Source organism: Schistocerca cancellata, chromosome 2 (assembly GCF_023864275.1).
Source record: "Schistocerca cancellata isolate TAMUIC-IGC-003103 chromosome 2, iqSchCanc2.1, whole genome shotgun sequence".
Taxonomy (NCBI): domain Eukaryota; kingdom Metazoa; phylum Arthropoda; class Insecta; order Orthoptera; family Acrididae; genus Schistocerca; species Schistocerca cancellata.
The window spans coordinates 427991526-428009223 of NC_064627.1; the positions used below are offsets into that span (position 1 = coordinate 427991526).

Genomic DNA, 17698 nt, shown 5'->3' on the forward strand with positions numbered 1-17698 from the left:
GGATGTGCTGGGGTGGGGGAATAGAGAAGAGGAAAGGAATAGTGAGAGCATTGGTGGAATAGGAGTGTATATTGCTGGAGTGGGAGCAGGGAAGGGGATAGGTGGTTGAAGGACAGGGACTAGTGAAGTTTGAGGCTTGAGGTGTTAAGGAAATGAAGGTCTGTGTTGTAAGGAGAATTCCCACTTGCGAAATTCAAAAAACCAAGATAGCACAGGCTGTGAAGCTATCATTAAAGTGGAGCACATCATGTTGGGCAGCATGTTCAGAAACTAGGTAGTCCGTCTGTTTCTCATTCTGTCATGCTGATAAGACAGCTTGTTAACAAGTTGCCTGGTTGGATTCTTCTTACCAACCCCAGCTTTTCTGAATTCGCAGGTGGTAACTCTCGCTACATGTCCTTCGTTCTCTTGACCCACGTGGCCTCTACCTTAGTTAGTCCCTGTCCTCCACCCACCTATCCCCTTCCCTGCTCTCACTCCTACAATACACACTTCTTCTGTCCCACCACTACTCCTACCAATGTTTTCCCCCTCTCTCAGTTCAGCCTCCCAACACTGCTCCTAGCAGTCCTCTCCTCTCCCCACTGCATTCTCACATGCTCCCACTGTAAATACAGCATCTTTCCCCACCCCTACCACCGAGCGAGGTGGTGCAGTGGTTAGACACTAGACTCGCATTCGGGAGGACGACGGTTCAATCCCGCGTCCGGCCATCCTGATTTAGGTTTTCCGTGATTTCCCTAAATCACTCCAGGCAAATGCCGGGATCGTTCCTCTGAAAGGGCACGGCCGACTTCCTTCCCCATCCTTCCCTAATTCGATGAGACCGATGACCACGCTGTCTGGTCTCCTTCCCCCAAACAACCACCCAACCAACCAACCCACCCCTTCCCCTTCCCCTTCCCCTTCCCCTTCCCCTTCCCCTTCCCCTTCCCCTTCCCCTTCCCCTTCCCCTTCCCCTTCCCTGCTCCATCCTGCCTCCTTACCCCCAACACCCTCCCCAGCAGATAGCTGTTTGCATCATAAGTAGATGCAGTTGCCATTAGGTTCCAGCACTTGGAGACAGTGGCCATGTGTGTGTGAGTTGAGCTCATGTGAATGTGTGTATGTGTTCTTATTTTGGAAGAAGGACTTTGTCCAAAAGCTTAATATTTTAGCAATTTTTTTCCTTGTGCCTGTCTGTGACTCAGTGCCTCCTCTGTGTGGTGAGTAACAAAGTATCATTTCCACATTGTTATTATTCCATCCAGGACTTGATATGTGAAGTAGTTGCATTAACTTAAAAGAGATTCTCCAAGATGCAGGGGAGCTTTAAAAATATTCTATTTCTTTATTAACAAAATTTCAGTTATCGTGCTAAATATTTCAACTAACAAATGTTTCACATGTTTGTGAGAAGGTGACGAGGAAATGAACATGGGTATTCAAATGCAAAAGCAGTGGGCTAGTGATACACTGCCTGAGTACAAGTAGATCTTATCATCTAAGCTTGTATTCTGACCTTGTTTGCCAACATACATTCCAAACTTGTTCAAGCCAAGTTTTTATTTCTACATGATCAGAAGAGGATGAACACAGACATTGGTTGACTAAAATCTCTAGAGAGGTTCATGTTCCTGTCTAAGTATTTGTATTTTTTCATATACTGTGCTAGCACATTCAACCATCAACATATAATTTCCCAACATGTAGTTATACCAAGTCATATCCAGAAAATGCGGTTTTGTTGTCTTTAATGTGTTAATGCCTTAAACAGCATATTTTCATAGCATCCAAGTTCCAATACAAAAACCATCAAATACAGTACTCCAGGTACAGAAAGTCATATTTCAATATGTGATTTGTTTGGTTCAGTGTGTGATGCAGAAAGCAATCTTACATTGTATTGGTTCACATTTTGTAGCACTTTGCATAAATCTGACAGAAGTTATTCTGTATTTCATGTTCAGGAATGCTCCAAAGAAATTCCCAGTTATGGTGTCACAGATGTTCTCTGTTTTCATGCCCTGTGTGAGGGGCAGCTTTATATTATGTTATTTTTGTGCATCATGTATTTAATCCATTGTTTCTCTCAGTCTACACTGCTGAGTATCTTCACACATCACAATGTCACTCATTTTCAGTGAGTTCAAAACTTTCATCATTTATGCTATGTTAGTTACATGCTGTTGCCAGTAAATAGCAAAGCTGCTGTGACCACTTCCTACTATTTTGCAACATGTCTATACTTTCACGACTCACTTTATCTCTAAGAATCAGGAATCCCAGTAAAAACTGTTAAGACAGAAATGAAGTCAATAATATACAAGCTGATCCTAAACCTATTGCCTGTACTCCCAGTAGTTTATCCCAGTCTCTCCATTGGCTGGTACTGATACATGAAATATTTCTATGACTAGCTGAAACCACAACAAATCACAAACATGGAAAATAATAACTACACTACAAATAAAATACATATTAATTAAGATAATCAGTTTAATTTCAATATCATTTCTAGTTCCATTTCTGTTTTAGCCAACACATTAACCTGGGAGAACCCGACGCATTGACCTAAGAAACCCATCTTCATTTCCACATGTATTTCATCTTTCCGAGTTTGCCATTGGACACAATAATTTGGCACAAAACACCTGCACATAATCAGTCCTTGTACAGCACTGTTACTACCATCTGCTACTGGAACCACCATCTTCCCCAACACTGAAAGATACAGTAAGTAAAATTTCACATTCTACTGCATACATTTACTAGCCATGTGTGTGTTTGTCACATAGTTTTCCACTTCATTGCACAGAGAATCATCTCACTTCTGTCTATTATGTACACCACAGAATTCTCACATAGCTAACATTTTCAAGTAAAATACCGTACTGTTGGCTATTTCAGTTCTGGACTGTAGATTGGATGAGTAGTGTCACCACATTATGTTTGGATATAGGGTACCTCACAATTAACAATTTGTGACTGCATGAATTCTCATAATGAAGCATCTAGGTATCAGTGGTCTCCCTTCAATTGTGTTGATGTATATTTGGGCATTTTTGTTATGCAAAAATCCAACTTTTATCATTGGTTGGTTCCACCTCCAAACATTTCAAGAATTCATTATTGACAGGTCATTGGACTGTGTTCTTCTGATCATCTGACTACACCTTTGTTACCAACTATGTACACATCTGTAGCATTTGGTCACATTATTATTGGTTTGGGGCACAGCAGAAGATTCAGCATTATGGTTGTCTTTGAATGATTCCCTGCCACCATTGAGGTGTTTTGTTTTCTTTTGTTTTTTTGCCACTCACAAATACTTGCTCTGGACATGGCTTCATATTGTAAGTGTCATGGATCATATCAAAAGTTTCCATACCAAATTGATTTGGTTAAATTTGAAAATTTGATGAAATAGTTCTGATTGATGGTCAGCTGTTTGTTGACAGCAGGTGTGAGCATTAAACACACTATAAACTCTAAAGGTTTGGAGACAACTAAGCAAGTCCTATTAGCTCATGTCTTTATCACTCATCCTTCCCATTGAGACTGCTTTTGATACTTACTGAACACCCCCCCCCCCCCCTCTCTCTCTCTTTCTCTCTCTCTCTCTCTCTCTCTCTCTCTCTCTCTCTCTGTGTGTGTGTGTGTGTGTGTGTGTGTGTGTGTGTGTGTGTGTGTGTGTGATTATAAGGCCTTCTTTCCATTTTAACTTCTACAATTGTAGACTCATTAGCTATGAGGACGAATTTCAAAGTGGGTCGCATATCTAGTTAAATTTCGTCTAAGCGTACCACATGAAACCACTTAATTTATCACATAATTAATTTCAGACGTTAGAAAATGAGAGCCGAGTTCCTGAAGCGGGTATATTCTGAATGTAAGCTTTAATGGTGGCAAGATGTATTTCACTTTCCTTCTGCAGTTGCACTTCATTTTAGTTTTATTTCCCTCATATTTTTCCTGCAGTTACAATCTGCCAGGCGTATTTATTTCTGATATCTCCTTGCATCTTACATCTTTGCCATGACATGGCGAATATAACTTCTCACTTTATAGATTGTCCATTAAGTATTACCAAAGCAGTTAAGTCATTGTTCATTGTCTGAATAAGCTTTCCTCTAATGGCCTGCCTGTCAGAGAGCAACTGATATACCTGCAATCTTAGTGGCTACCATAGCTAAGATCGTTTTCTGGGGTTTTGCAACTTGTATACATATTCATCACTTAATTGATTTTTGTGAGTTGGCAGCCTCACTAAGAACTGCATTGGAGAAGGAAAATGAAATCTTAGTTACACAAATTGGGCCTGTCATCAAGTGTCATAAAATTTGCCTCAATCCACTGCATGATAGAGACAAGGGTGATTTTTAAGACATCCTGGAATTGTGCAAAATTTTATATGTAGGAAATAGTAACTATGCTAGAAGTAAAATACATTTATTACCAAAATAAATAGTTTAACACTAATATACTTCCTAGTTTTATTCCTATTTTCACTGAAATATCAGTCAATGTTTATGGCCCCTCCAATCTAAGAATCCATTATGGGAAACTCATTTAGAAATACACTTCAGCTTCTCAGCCTACTATTGACAACTAATAATCTGGTACTTAAATGCCTGTACTTCATCAGTAATCAAACAGAACCTCTAACACCAAACACCATCTGCTATTTTCTGTCAGCACTGTACAACATGGTAATTGCATGTGGTTACCTAGCTGCACTCCTGTCAATCACTTTGTGCTCCAACGTGTTGCTTCATCAACAAGACTCTCATGTCAACATGTGCCTCAAAACTGCAAATTTCTTCTCTTGCCTGATCTTCCGCCCTGCTTTTCCACCTAATTATCACATTTTCAAAATTTCCATTTGAATTGCATTACTGTTGCTGGTTAACGCAAATTTTTTTAGTGTCTGGATGATACTGGGAAGCCCTAGCAGAATTAAACAATGTTTTGGAGTAAAGGTAACAATTTACCAAATAGTGGAGTGTTGACTCATCAACAGGCACACAAACAAGACTGCGCTAGCTTTCGGGCATATCCTTTTTTGAGATGGAGTATACATACGGATGCCCATGCAGATGCCTCCCCTCCCTCACACACACACACACACACACACACACACACACACACACACACACACACACACACACACACGTCATACAGCAGCATTGTACTGGCTGAATGAATTGTGCAGGGTCTGCAGTTCTGCAGATTGATAGAATATAGGGTTTTGGCAGCACACACACACACACACACACAGCACAGCACAGCACAGCACAGCACAGCACACACACACACACACACACACACACACACACACACACGTCTTACAGCAGCATTGTACTGGCTGAATGAATTGTGCAGGGTCTGCAGTTCTGCAGATTGATAGAATATAGGGTTTTGGCAGCTCAAGTGAGTGAAGGGATAAAGGGAGCAGGAGGAAGGGAAGGGAGACCAGTGACTGGAAGGGAAGCAGCATGTACACTAGATAAGAATACAATAGAGGTACCAGCACCAGTGAGTTGGTTCAGTGCCAAATGACAGAGCATGGAGAAGTTGAATGAGAGTGGATGAAAGAACAAGAATAAGGGGAGACTGCAGCGAAGAGGGTATGGGCGCAGAATGAATGAAGTTACGGATGTGGGGCAAAGGTCTGGCAGAGATTGGGGCCAGGAGGATTATGCGAATGATGAATGTGCTGCAAGAGCAACTCCCATCTACATAATTCAGAGAAAATTGTATCCTTTAGATGCTAAACCCACCTTACACATCTAACCAATTATATCATCACACTTAAGTACTACTTCTTTGAGGGGGAGGTACACAAACAAAACTGCAGCACATTCATGGGTAGCCATGTAGCACTCCTCCTATGCCAACCTGTTTATGGGACATATAGAGAAAACCTTCCACACTTATGCAAACCCAATTATCTGGTTCAGGTTCATTGATTATATCTTCATGATCTGAACCCAGTGTCAGGATACACTATCCTCATTCCTCCACAGCCTCAACCCCTTCTGTGCCATCTGCTTCATCTTGTCCTCTTCAAGGGACTGATGACCTCAGCAGTTTTGTCCCGTAAGACCGTACCACAAATTTCCAATTTTTTTTGTCCTTTGCAGACCAATGTGACACCTTCCTGAACTTTGATCTCCACCTCCCTGAAGGCTCCATCCATACCTTGGTCCATATCGAGTCCATTAACCGTCAACAGAACGTGAATTTGATAGCTTTCATCCCCGCCACACCAAAAAATCACTCACCTATATAGACCGCCTGCCTGTGGATGCCACAGCTGCAGTGACAAAATTCTCTTACCCAGTATGCTGCAGGTCTCGCTAAAGTCTTCACAAACAGGCTATATCCCTCAAACCAAGCCCACAGACATATTTCCTGTGCCATAATCCTCACACACCCCTAATGCTCCCACTCCTCCCAAGTACCAGCTCCAAAGGATCATCCCCCTCCCTCCCCTGTTTCCTATTAGTCAGTAGCACCCAGGGCTGGAACAACTGAATCTCATTCTTCGCCAGCTCTTCTTTTATGTATTAACATGCCTGGAAATTAAGAACATCTTAACATCGTACCCACAATCCTTCCCACTCTGTCTGAAGAAGTATTCTGCTGCTCACACACATCATCGTGGTTCATCCTTATGCCATACCCACTCTCAACCCTTTGCCACATAGGTAATATTCATGTGGAAAGCACAGATGCAAGATCTGTGTGGTACACCTAATTAGTAACTCCTAGACCAGTCCCATCACAGGCTTATCTAATGCCAACAGTGCCAGGGCCAACTGTGAAAGCAGTCAAGTCATACTCCAGCTCTGCTGAAATTTCTGCAGAGCACTTTGTGTGGGCACAAAAACCAAGCAGCTGTCCTCTCAAATGAATGGTCACCACCAAACTGTGGCCAAGGGCAGAGTGGACCACCCATACGCGGAACTTGCTGCTAAGCACAACATTCTCAGTTTCACTGACTGCTTAACAACCTGTGCCTTCTGGATCCTCGCGCAACAGCAGCTCTGTCACCCAGCCCCAGGACTCTTAACTGCACCTACACTCTCTTTCCTTCTGCCTCCTCTTCCTCTGTTCTGTGAACCCCTCCCAACCCCACTCCTCAATGTCATCATCATGCTCTTGCACAGAATCACTGGTGCCAGTCCCCCTGTTGCATTCTTATCCCATACATACTATCTCTCCCTCCTGCATTCCCAAATGTACCGTGTGTGTGTGTGTGTGTGTGTGTGTGTGTGTGTGTGTGTGTGTGTGTGTGAGATCTTCTGGTGATTGCTAATCCTGATCCTGCCACCTATTCCTACTGTTTCAGAAGTATCTTCCCATACAAATGAAGACATCGTTCATTATTCCTTGATATATTATATTTTCATTGTTCTTGTTTGGATTACATTTCCCTCAGACAAAATAAAAGTTCTCTTCCGTGTTTATTGTTCTTCACTCTATCCTGTTCCTAGTAGTGATGTCTTTTTAAAAAAACTGAATGGACAACTTAACCGTTGGGCTACACAAATCATTCTAGTTGTAGAAATACTTCACCTTGCACTCCTTCACACTCTGTGGAGCCATTGCCTTCCCAAACTTCCAAGAGCAACCGGCGCGCACGTTATTGTACCTTTTTACTGCGAGAGCTTCTTATAAGGCCACTTTTAACATTCTTCATGTCGGCCATTGCGTTCGACGTCACATCAACATGAACAACCATATGATTGGTGGTGCCCATAAAGCCTATCAAATAATCCCAGCCGGCCGCCGTGCCTGAGTGGTTCTAGGCGCTTCAGTCCAGAACTGCGCGACTGCTATGGTCACAGGTTCGAATCCTGCCTCTGGCATGAATGTATGTGATGTCCTTAGGTTAGTTAGGTTTATGTGGTTCTAAGTTCTAGAGGACTAATGACCTCAGATGTTAAGTCCCATAGTGCTCAGAGCCGTCTGAACCATTTGAAATAATCCCATTGTTTCATCAGACTGATTACTTGATGTTAATATACTATTAGATTTTCATTGAACACTGCAAAAAATTCTCTGTTCTTGTTCTTTTCTTTGCCTTCTTCATCATTCTCATGTGCCCTACTGTGTGAAATTTTGACATTGCCTCCATTCTGATAACTTCTTGTGTAATGAGAAACCCTCATTGTGTTTCTCACACACACAATCCACGACTCACTACTTCAGTTTGTGAAACCTCTTCCACTTAAGTCCCTTAAGAGTTGTGTATTTATAACTACATTTCTGTAATGTGTTCTTCATTTATTATTTTATTCATAGCAGCTATTTTTCAGCAACTGTAGTACATATTTCATAATAAAATCCAGTCATCAGTTGCAAGTATATTTTTATTTTGCTTTACTAGTTTTGACAGTGTAATTTGTCATCTTCAGAAGCTTAAAAAATTAGGGCTACACACACACACACACACACACACACACACACACACACACACACACACACACACACACACACAATTGAATTCAAAAACTAGTTGAAAATACTAATTTAAAATCAAAACAACAGTGCCTAGAAATTTTAACAGTTGGTGTAAGCCATTATTGTAAGTTCTCGGAACGGAATAGAAAAAATTACTTATATTGCCCTGACTTTTTTATTTTTCAATGTAGTCTCCTTGTAGATTAATGCACTTGGTCCAACGATGTTCCAGTGCCCTGATCTCATCTCAAAAATGAGTTTCCTCCAGGCCTGCAAAATAGTTGTCAATTCCGGGGCTATCAGTTGAATCATTTGAAGTGAATCTTTGTCCACCAAGAAAAATTTTCAGTTTTGGGAAGAGATGGAAGTCTGGGGGAGCCATATCAGCTGAATAAGGCAGGTGTGGCAACAGTTCATACCTTCATACGCCAGCATATGTGTGCGGGCGTGCAACAAGAATCTTGGCACCTATCTTGCAGATAATTTTTTCATTTCTAATTCTTCAGTTAAAATTTGATGTCAGGTGACATCTGGCAAGCGTGAGCAATTTCACGCATTTTCAATCGGCGATCTTCTATGAATATTTTGTGCACTTTTGCAGCAATTTCAGGAGTAGTGACACATCTTGGCCGGCCACTGCGCCTATCATCATCATCTAAGCTCTCCCGACCAAATTTAAATTCATTTGTCCACTTGACAACAGTTGAAGGAACAGAGTCCTCCTGTGTATTCTGCAAATCAGCATGAATCTCCTTTGCTTTCATACCTTTTTTTTTGTGAAGTAGTTAATGACTCAAATCTTGACAGTTTTTCATCTTTGCAAATCACTACACAGGAACAACAACAGAGCCACATCACTGCCACAGCTATCTTCCAAGAGCACTGATGTGGCACTTGTGTACAGGCAACAGTCCAATTAATATCACATGAACAACTCGTTGCACTAGCGCTGACCTCTCGTGGTGATTCTGAGAACTTTTCAGACCACCCTCGTATGTTTCCTGTTAGTTACGCTGTAGCATCCCCCCCCCCCCCCCCCAAGTGTTTATATAAAACTTGTATTACCTTCATCTGACCATTGATTTGAGTTACCTGGAATATCAATTAGTGGGAACATGAGCAACCCAGGCATACTGAAAACTAAGTTGTTACATTAATAATTATTCTTTTAAAGGCCTGGAAAGTTCTGTGTGAACAGTGAAGTGTTGGTCATACTACATACCTCGTTAATATGTGACAGGGTCATAATATCTGTATAATTCTCCAGTTTCTGTTTTCTTTCAGTCAGTCGGATTTGTTGTTGTTGTTATAACATTAATACATTGTACTTGAATGCTACCTGTGTGCACTGTGTTACAGTTGTTATTTGTTGTTGTAAAATCCCAGATGTATATAATTGTAAGAGTGTATCATGTTATTTATGAAGAGAGTAAAAGCAAAGCGGGAAAATATTGATTGCACAATTGAGGTTTAATCCCACAAAGTACTTCTTTTTTTTAAAAAAAGTGTAGTAATCTTCACAGAACAATTTACATTTTGTGATGGACAGTGCTGCAGCAGTTCAAAGAAGAAGAAGAAGCTTTTCTGCCAGTCTGTGTTTCTGTAAATAACATATCATTTGTGTAGTAAACAATATCATATTTTTTAATATGTGAGCTGGAGAATGAAGAACTGTGTACAATGATCTGATGAAGTGTTATGCTACTCACACGTTCTGTCATGTGGTGGAGGTATATGTTTATTATTGTCTGACTGATAGTGCTGTACACATTGGTATTATGTTGTTTCATACCTTTATTCTTTTTCGAATAGCAGAATAACATGGACGAAGAGTCAGGAGTAGTTCTGTACAATATTTTAGTGGTACTGAGCTTAACTTTACAGCTCAAAATGTTTAGAATTCAAAGTGTGCAGTTAATGAAATAAATAATAACTATTGTTCTCCTCCACTGTTAAAATTTTGGTCTCTGTGTCAGTTTTGTAGGGAAAAAACTGCATTCCTTAATAAAGTATGCAGAATGAAAAAAAAAGAAAGAAAAAAAATACCCATGGAATTCGAAAAATATGTACAGTAACATTCCATTGGGCATAACTGAATATTCCTTGTTAATGCAAATAAAACATAATAATTTTGGAAAATAGTATTGTACTATATGTTAAATGGCACATTTTGTGTGTGTGTGTGTGTGTGTGTGTGTGTGTGTGTGTGTGTGTCGAAATGTAACTACATCTCACAGCAGTGAACTGTTCTGAAAAAATTTAGGTACCTCATATATAATGGAGGCAGGGACCACATGTGAAACATAACATATTATATCTTAAACCCTCTAGCCTTAAATATGTGTTATTGATCATGCATAACTTGTATGTTGCCCAGGAGAAAAGTGTAAATTCTGTTAAAAATTTTCTGTACAAAATAATTCACTTTTCTTTCTTCTTGAAACATTGTACTGATTTTTGAAAATGTATAAATTCATATCTGTTTGATTACTCCAATACTTTTTTTCTTTTTTAAAACTCATCTGCAATTAAAGAAATCATTTCAGCTGATTCAGTGGTATTTTATGAAACAGAAATCCTTAAGACGGCAATTGGCATGTGTAAGTCTTTAGATTTCCTATACTCCTTTTTGGTGGACTGATTTTTCATTGCTTAATATGCTGAATAGTAAACTAATTACTTTTCTAGACACATATATTGTAATTTGTGTCAGATTTATTCATTTGCCCCTTACATCTTCAAATCTGTTGGTGTCCTATAGCTTTGCCAATTAGTTCCAGGTATTTGAATCAGAACCGTATGAATGAAAAGTTGATCACAATCCGTCAGACCTATCTTAGCACAGTATTTTGTACCTCCATTGGAAGTGTGACCATAGGTGTGAACACATTCAAGGGTCCGTACACTATACCATCATGGCTCTGAGGATTGGTTGCTGAAGGTTGGATGCAGAAGATGTAGGTGCAGATACGGTGCCTGTGCCCTGTCACTCTCAGTGCGGTTATGGCTGTGTATATAGGTGGCTCTATGTGAAATGAGGAAGTGTTCATGATCAGCTACTCTGCTTCTATTTTCGATGCAGGATGAAGAGAAGTGACTGTGATATGTTGTGTTGACCAAAAGGAATGAAGCTTCCCAGTGTGAAGTGTGGTGCATTGATGTGTACAGTGTTTATGTGGCACTGCTTCAGTGGCAAAGATTGTCACATGTTGCTGGACAGTAGTTGCTGACATAGATGGGATCTGGGCAATGGATGGGAACTTAGGGAGAGTTTCCACAACAAAAAACAACATAACACACTTTAATAGACCCACAAAGTCAATGTGGAGGCTGTCCATGACTCGTCAAGATTAGGCTATGGGAGACACATTGTGCATGTAGGTCCGTCCGACACACTCATTGATTTCAATGCCTAGGCAGTAAACATAATACCTGTCCATTGCCTTTGTTCTCGACATTCCCAGTAATGTCTCTTGTAGCAGGTTTAGGATGTGGGCCAGAAAGTAGTTGGTGTCACCACCTGATACTCTTGTCTCTTCTGTGCCCAGCACAAGGACCCCCAATAACGCTGAATCTGTGTTGTGCAAAAAAGAAGTTCCCAAGATATGCATAACATGGTGCCTTGCAGAGCATCATCTTCTGATGTGTGAGTTAGGCACCTCCTGGGATTGTGTGGAAGTTGTGATCAGAATCCGTCAATAGATGTGGAAGGGCAGTAGTGTTGTTTTGACCACTGGGCCAGTATTATACCTCTTAATGGTGGTTGCCCAAAAGCACTGGCCAGTGCTGTACTAGTTGTGTTGTCTTATATGGTAGACTCACTTGGGCAACCAAAGAGCAAAATTATTGGCTAGCAGTCTGTGATCAAACGGAATTTTGTTCCGCATAGGAAAACATGTAATTTCTTGATAACATTTATAACCAGAGTGAAAACTGCTCGTATCATAGCACAAAGAAGATGATTTATATCCTGAAGAGAGTTAGGGATGTAAAAGAAGGATTAACGTTTTGAATTATCTGGCAGCTTCAAAGACATTTAATCAAAACATGTTGGCATATTCACACTTTTTTACTTGTTGGGCTAATATAACAATGAAAACAATCAATTTTTGACAGAAATCGATTAATTCAAAAATCTATCCAATTACATTATTTTTTACTTTTTGGTATTAGTACCTGTATCATGTAATACAATGCACCCCATGAAGTAAAGAAATACGATACATTATGTCATCCCCCAGGAACAAATCCTCCCCCAGAAATTTTAATTTTTATCATCACACACACACACACACACACACACACACACACACACACACACACCAGAACAACTTTTTTAGCTATTACATGTTTGCTCTTCGGGAATATGATATTACATATTGTTTGCTATGGCTGATGAGTCTTCTGGGTTTTGGGCACAGTATCAGCGTCTTTAGTGTATAAGTATCAAAATGCAGGTGTGCCAACACCTTGCAGCTAAGAGAGATCACTGCACTGGGGAAGTAGGGTTAACTCATATACACTCCGGGAAATGGAAAAAAGAACACATTGACACCGGTGTGTCAGACCCACCATACTTGCTCCGGACACTGCGAGAGGGCTGTACAAGCAATGATCACACGCACGGCACAGCGGACACACCAGGAACCGCGGTGTTGGCCATCGAATGGCGCTAGCTGCGCAGCATTTGTGCACCGCCGCCATCAGTGTCAGCCAGTTTGCCGTGGCATACGGAGCTCCATCGCAGTCTTTAACACTGGTAGCATGCCGCGACAGCGTGGACGTGAACCGTATGTGCAGTTGACGGACTTCGAGCGAGGGCGTATAGTGGGCATGCGGGAGGCCGGGTGGACGTACCGCCGAATTGCTCAACACGTGGGGCGTGAGGTCTCCACAGTACATCGATGTTGTCGCCAGTGGTCGGCGGAAGGTGCACGTGCCCGTCGACCTGGGACCGGACCGCAGCGACGCACGAATGCACGCCAAGACCGTAGGATCCTACGCAGTGCCGTAGGGTACTGCACCGCCACTTCCCAGCAAATTAGGGACACTGTTGCTCCTGGGGTATCGGCGAGGACCATTCGCAACCGTCTCCATGAAGCTGGGCTACGGTCCCGCACACCGTTAGGCCGTCTTCCGCTCACGCCCCAACATCGTGCAGCCCGCCTCCAGTGGTGTCGCGACAGGTGTGAATGGAGGGACGAATGGAGACGTGTCGTCTTCAGCGATGAGAGTCGCTTCTGCCTTGGTGCCAATGATGGTCGTATGCGTGTTTGGCGCCGTGCAGGTGAGCGCCACAATCAGGACTGCATACAACCGAGGCACACAGGGCCAACACCCGGCATCATGGTGTGGGGAGCGATCTCCTACACTGGCCGTACACCACTGGTGATCGTCGAGGGGACACTGAATAGTGCACGGTACATCCAAACCGTCATCGAACCCATCGTTCTACCATTCCTAGACCGGCAAGGGAACTTGCTGTTCCAACAGGACAATGCACGTCCGCATGTATCCCGTGCCACCCAACGTGCTCTAGAAGGTGTAAGTCAACTACCCTGGCCAGCAAGATCTCCGGATCTGTCTCCCATTGAGCATGTTTGGGACTGGATGAAGCGTCGTCTCACGCGGTCTGCACGTCCAGCACGAACGCTGGTCCAACTGAGGCGCCAGGTGGAAATGGCATGGCAAGCCGTTCCACAGGACTACATCCAGCATCTCTACGATCGTCTCCATGGGAGAATAGCAGCCTGCATTGCTGCGAAAGGTGGATATACACTGTACTAGTGCCGACATTGTGCATGCTCTGTTGCCTGTGTCTATGTGCCTGTGGTTCTGTCAGTGTGATCATGTGATGTATCTGACCCCAGGAATGTGTCAATAAAGTTTCCCCTTCCTGGGACAATGAATTCACGGTGTTCTTATTTCAATTTCCAGGAGTGTAAAAATTTGAGTATGTCATGGTATTTTGATTTAAATGTCTTTGAAGCCCCCAGATAAATTAAAAAGCTCTTTTCCTTCTTGTAAATCCCTAACTTCGGCTTTCATTGAAGAGCTTGGCTTCAGGAGATAGGCTCATATCAACCTCTCAGTTTGTGTCTGTTCGTGTGTATAATCCAAGTCTACCATTCGGATTTACATTTTCTTTTATTTTGGTGGACACTGTGTATGCTATATGGATCTGGCCAAAAACTCAGATCTAGCTTATCCAACATGTAATTGACAGTTACTATAACAATAATGTTAATATCTCTCACTGTAGTTACCATTACCACCCAAAAAAGCAAATCATTCCATCCTCCAATTTATTGACTCTAGCAAATGTTCAACTGAACCTACATCATCAACAAATTGAGAGATACATACCGTATTTACTCGAATCTAAGCCGCACTCGAATCTAAGCCGCACCTGAAAAATGAGACTTGAAATCAAAGAAAAAAATTTTCCCGAATCTAAGCCGCACCTGAAATTTGAGACTCGAAATTCAAGGGCAGAGAAAAGTTTTATGCCGCACCTCCAAATCGAAACAAAGTTGGTCCATTGTAATATGAGACACAATTTAGGTTGAATGAATGACGATACAGCTACAGTAGTTTGGTTCGCGTCGTAAGCTTAGCAGTTAAGCTTTACCAGGTGGCCATTGCTATGTGTCAGGCGCTCCGTCCTCATTTATACAGGTACCCTTCCTTTTTCACACGCTTCGTCTGGTTTGAATTGATTGCTTATTTTTCTTTGATCTGATAAGTGCCGTTCTCTTTGTTATAGGTGTTTACGTCACTCTAAGCTGAAAATGCATTACTGTACTGTGTCCTGCATTGTTTATCGCATTCTGATAATGAGTGTTTACGGCCTATCGCCGCTCGCGGCATGGCTTGCTTTTGTGTGCGCGCTACCGCTGCGAGAGAGAGAGAGAGAGAGAGAGAGAGAGAGAGAGAGAGAGAAGAATCGTCACATTAGCGAAACAATAGCAAGAGACTATTTGTTGTTAGTTACACTGCTGTTTTCTTTGATAATGATCAACAAGAACCAAAAGATAGACAGCATATGACAGATGATGTTCTGAACGAGAGTATAGCGAAAATTTTTCTCCGTTTGAAAATCTTTGCAGACGCCTCTTTAGTACATTACATTCTGCACAGAAATTAGAGTCATCTTAGATTTAAAAATCTAGTTAAGTGCCGTTCTTCTTTTCTGACTGTATCACTATTAGGCATAAGAATAATACGAATATAAACATGACATGGTATGTATATTCTTCCGCGTTTGCTGTTGTCTCACACTAGTTTCGTAGTTTATTAGGCAGACAGGATTTAAATGACATAGCAGCAAACACGAAAGAATACATGGCAAAATGTTTATATTCGTATTAATCTTATGGTGAAGAGAATACTGCATGTGATTCACAATTCATAAAAGTTCCTATTAGCAACCATCTCTTCTTGCAGGTAGGAAAAAATTCAGAACGTAGAGTTGGCCATATTGACAAACATCCCAGTCTTGCCAGTCAGATTTTCGTAGCCCATTGAAATGCTGTTACATTCGAAGAAGAACAATACGGAATTTGTATTTACTTCGTTGGATAATGTATGAAAATGCAGTGGTCGAAACTCGGAGCGGAGGAAAAAGCTCGTCTTCCACCTTTTTTTAATTTATTTACTGACGCAGAGGTTGTGGTGCCAGTATTTATCTTTGTGCTTGCAAAGCACGCCTGTGTAGCGCTACATATATTCGACGGCAGAAGTTAGTTGTGGCGGCACCTACCAACATTTTTCAGAACTTCCGCTTACTTTGCACTCGATTCTAAGCCGCAGGCGGTTTTTTGGATTACAAAAACCGGAAGAAAAGTGCAGCTTAGATTCGAGTAAATACGGTATTCTTCTGAACTCCTTACATATCAGACACTGCATTTTAACTGAGAATTATGCTCTTTTGCTTAACCTTATATGCATGCACTCACAGCTGTGTAGTGTGTTTTGCAATCCACCATTGTTTCTAAATTCTGGCAAATTCTTAAAATTGAAGGAATGTCCTCAGTATCCAGCAGTAAGAGGAGATGTACTGTCCTACATAAACTGAGCATATCACTGAATTGGCTATTAGTGGTGATCATTTCCCTCCTCCATCCATCTTTTTCCAACTCCAGTAGATAATAAGTTTCTTGTATATCATAATTACTCAGAAAGAATGTTTCCACTAATTAATTCTTAAGTTGAAAGAATTCAAGAAGGTAAGAGCCATGCTGTACAAAATATTTTTCTAAAAAAGCATTGCAACTTTTCAGTGTATGTTGTAAAACATATGAAACTAATTGATTGCCACCGAGGGAACAGACCACAGTCTTATTTCCAAATTTTCAGTAATTCTTGTAAGTTATAATGTACCTTTTTAATACACTTCATGTAAGCACTTGTGAATATCAGCAGTTGTTTAATAAATACCAAAATAGAAAAACCATTTGCAAAGCATTCCATTTGAAGAGATATTACCACATGCTTAATTGATAATTCATAAATATTCATTATTTCTTATTAGTAAGAAGTGTGTGAGCTTCCAACACTCCTTGCATTGTGTTTGAGTCAATATCTCTCTTCCACACAGAAGCCTCTTCATTTGTCGTTGTGTACATCACACTTTCTGAAATTGAATGTTTTCATTTCTACTGATGATGAGTTATGAATGTCTCTCATTTTTCAGGACAAAAATAGCCAGTTCGTATCACTTGCTGTGCTGCTAGTACTATAGATAATTGTTGTTGTGGTGTGATGTAACTGTCTAGTTTATTTCGGCCACACTTGCTACAACCAGTATAATTTAGTACTTGATTTGGGTTCCTATATCTTGTCAATTAATTTATGGTTCAACTTCTATGCAGATTACTTAGCTTTCTGGGTATCTCCCTTTCCCTGTGCTTGGTTGCTGCGTAACTCTTTTATATATGATGACTGCTTGTTTTTCTGCATACTGTCATAAGATTACACCCATTGATTCACGTTATTGTATTAACTTTCTGTATCTTTGTGCTGATTAATGTTCTTAATTGCAGTGAATGTATTTGTTGTTATCTATGCCTGATTTTCATTGTCCTTTAAATTTAGTGTTTTTCATTGTATTTGCATGTTTTAGCAAACTTTATGTTGTATGTGTGTTAAGGTACTTGTTTGAATATTCCTTGCATAATGCAAATGTGATTTTTTTCACTACCCTGCAGTATACAGAGATTATAATGTAAATTTTGATTGTGTACCT

At 41.0% G+C, this 17698-nt stretch overlaps 1 protein-coding gene across 6 annotated transcripts in view; it reads left to right on the forward strand.

The window, feature by feature from the left end:
- Window positions 1-17698, forward strand: part of LOC126161894 (gamma-tubulin complex component 3-like) — a 310528-nt gene that overhangs the window by 271900 nt on the left and 20930 nt on the right. For 2 of the 6 annotated variants that reach the window (XR_007534969.1, XR_007534968.1), the window contains exon 16: window positions 2518-2715. The exons of the other annotated variants lie outside the window; for them this stretch is intronic. The gene's annotated coding sequence lies outside the window, so the exon portion shown is untranslated. The remainder of the gene's footprint in view (window positions 1-2517; window positions 2716-17698) is intronic. 6 annotated transcript variants of the gene reach the window in all.